Here is a 3519-nt window from a genome sequence, read left to right on the forward strand (position 1 = left end):
AGTGTAATAATGTTTGCTTCCTTGCAGTATTGTTAGAAGTCTAGGGAGTTGTGGCTCTTATAGCTGTTAATAAGGAGCAGCTAGTACACTCCTTAGGTGCGTGTCTTTGTATAGGCATTAAAGTGCTTTAACTAGTCAAGACTAAGCTAGTTAGTAGTCTATCTGTTCTTAGAGACTCTAATAACCTAGTTGTAGGGTAGATTGTCCTCTTTGTACCAGGCAGAGAGGTGGTTGCGGCCTTTGAAGATGATGAAGGGCGGAATGGCCTATCCTGTGCCATTGATGCCCTGTATGACTGTTGTCCACTCCCGGTTGCCCTGCTGCACTGCCTTTGGCCGTCCGCGACGCTCTGAGCCTGTAACAACTGCTCCTGTTAATATCTGGCCCATCATGAAGCCTGTCTCATCAAAGTTGTACGTGTTATTATCCTAGATACCATACTTAGCTTTAGTATTCTCCACTAGGCGGAACTAGCCCCTAATAACCTTAGGGTCCTCACACAGGGCTCTCTTGTAGTTGTACTTACAATTAAACTTGACTTAGAGGTTAGGGCGGCGCTTGACGAACGTATTAGGCTAGTTTATGCCAACATGGGCTATATTACGCTCAGCGCGCAAAGAATTAGCCATATCAGCTACAGCAGCCAATTGAGGGGCAAATCCTCTGGTATCCAGCTTAAGTATGTACTCAGCAATCACATCCTCCTTAGTCTGATCCATATTCCGTGATTTTGGCGTGCAATTAGCTCGTGCAGTGCGTCCTGCGTATCGATCGCGTAGCGTGTTGTAAGGCGCGTTATATATAGCTGCAGCGCGTCGCAGAGTGAGCGTCGCGTCTTGTTTAACTGCCTGAAGCGCAAGCTGTATTGCAGCTTCTTTAAAGGGCTTAGATTTGTGTTGTTGTTGAGGCATTGCGTTGTGAAGTGGAATGTTGGTGTGGTCTTGGCAGTATGAACGACTCACCCGTATGAACGACTCACCCGTGGAGTACGTTACACATAAAATTAAACTCTACTTAAGTACTAACTCCTAATTAGACATTTGCACAGAAGTGCAACACTGCACAAGCACTCTAGCACCTGTAGAATAGCTAGAGACTATTTACAAATGCGCTCTAACTCTGTTGGCCACTCACTTAGCCTAGGCTGCCCTGCCTAAAGATACAGTCAGGTTACCAGAGGTTGAACAGCTAACAACTAGACCTCTAAACTGTAACAGAGTAGGCGCCCTGCCCTCGAAATCAATACTACGTGACTTCTCTGCCTATACCAAAAGGTAAGCACAAGAATACTTAAGCAAGTATTCGTTGCGTAGTATAGCGTAGATTATCACCGAGCCAGCCATATCACCAAACTAGCCATTTTCTCTTAGCACAACTAACACAAGTTACTACAACTACAACTACTTACTATTAAATAGTAACCTAGTATACTATATGCTTGCATTAGATTTAGAAGATATTTCTACACCCTCCTAGCACGTTTGTGCGTTGTGTCTAGTCTTACTATAGTTCCTATAGCGCTAAACAGTTAACTAAGCTCCTAGTTAACTACCTCTACCCTAAGTCTTCTTAGATAGCTAAGCTGCTACACACGCCTTAGCAGCTACCTGCAATGCTGCTAGGCCATACTTAAGTGTGCCACTATGCTAAATCTGTTTTCTCTTACGCAATTTTCTCTTAGTTATTACTGCTAATTACTCTTTAAGCTCTTGCACACAGGCCTTAATAAGGATGTTTTTATACAGCATCTCTTTAGCCCCTTTTACAAGCTTTAAGAACCCCTCTTATGCTACACTTAGTAATTATTAGAAGGAGTTACTTATAAGCTTAGATTAAGACCTAAACTTATGTGTATTGCTTAGCGTCTTAGATTACTATAGTATTTTAGGTAGAGGTACTACTAGTAGGGTATGCAGCCACACTTTAAGGCAATCTAACACTACCTGTGTATTAGTAGGAATAAGCCCTAATACCTTAAAGGCCTTTTAGTAGTTAACCTTTGTAAATATATTAAGAAACATGTCCCTAAAGGCTAGTAGGAAGCCTTCCTTATTAATATAGAAGATGTGTTAGTATACTAAGTCTTAAATGTGTTAGCAGTACTTACACTTTAATAGCAAGAAACAGACCACATTAAGTAGCTAGAGGATATGCAATAAGTAATGTGGCATGTAGAGAGTAAGGATTTAGTTCTCTAGGCAATAGTCCTTAAACTCCTAGTTAAGATAGCTCTCCCCGCATGAACAGCTGTGCGTATGGCCCTGGGAAGGGGCATCTGCGCGCGAACCCTGCAACCCTGATTGGCTATGGGTGATTTTCGAAATACCATCGACACCACGTGATTTAGCGTCGCGGAGGATGCGGAGCATGTTGATATCTCGTTATATGCGCTCAGCGCGCAAAGAATTGGCCATATCAGCCACAGCTGGTAGCTGAGGGGAAAATCCTTGCGCGTCTAGCTCAAGTATAAAATTAACAATCACCTGCTCCTCAGTATTAGTTACGCTCTGTGATTTGGGCATAGAATTAACTCGTGAAGGTTGTCCAGCGCGTTGGTCGCTTAGTGTCTGTAGGGGAGCTCTAGTTACCGTGTCCGCCGGGCTCGTGCACGGCTCGGGCTCGTGCACGAATTTCAGACATCTCAAACTCACAAAAAAGATTGTATAAGTCAACAACAAGCATTAACGTACTCTATTACCGAGCTGGTCATATCACCAAACTAGTCACTTAAAATCCCACCAAAAAACACAGAAACCATACCCCTGCATCTTAATAACTACTTAATAGAATCTTCTAAAAACTTTAGAATAGAGCTGCATCTATACTAATAAGACTGTTTAAAAGTCTTAGAGTGCTTAGCCCTATATTGCAGATGTTGTTTAGAAGATACTGAAATACAGGGGTAGCTACAGGCTATCTCAACATCTATACTAGCTATTAGTCTAAGACTTTTAAATAGTTTTATTAGTATAGATACAGCTCTATTCTAAAGTTTTTAGAAGATTCCATTAAGTAGTTATTAAGATGCAGGGGTATAGTTTCTGTGTTTTTTGGTGGGATTTTAAGTGACTGGTTTGGTGATATGACCAGCTCGGTGATAGAGTACGTTAATTATATAGCTAAAATTAATTCTAAGTATCTACAAACTTATGCGGTGATATTGCAAGCTCTATTAATAATTCTAAGTTGCGGTGCGGCTGCTGCAGGTGGTGTGAGTACGAGGTGCAGGTGCCAGCTCCTCTACAACAACACCACGCCTAGCACCCACACAAAGCCTCTGTTGCTTCTGAGGCTTCTTCTGTGTCTTTTTTAATGTCGCGCGCTTACCTAATTAGGATAATTGTATAGCTTTTGCTGTGTTGTGTTCTTAATTAAGACGCTCTTTCTTAGCAGCCTCTGCCTCTCTCTTTGCCTGCAACGTCTTAAGGTAATTCTTGTACGTAATAGAGCGTCTCTCTTTCTCTAACCTGTTCTAAAGGGCAGTTTGCGCTTATTGCTCCTTCCTGTAATGCTAAGTAA

Source organism: Didymella exigua (assembly GCF_010094145.1).
Source record: "Didymella exigua CBS 183.55 unplaced genomic scaffold M421scaffold_84, whole genome shotgun sequence".
Taxonomy (NCBI): domain Eukaryota; kingdom Fungi; phylum Ascomycota; class Dothideomycetes; order Pleosporales; family Didymellaceae; genus Didymella; species Didymella exigua.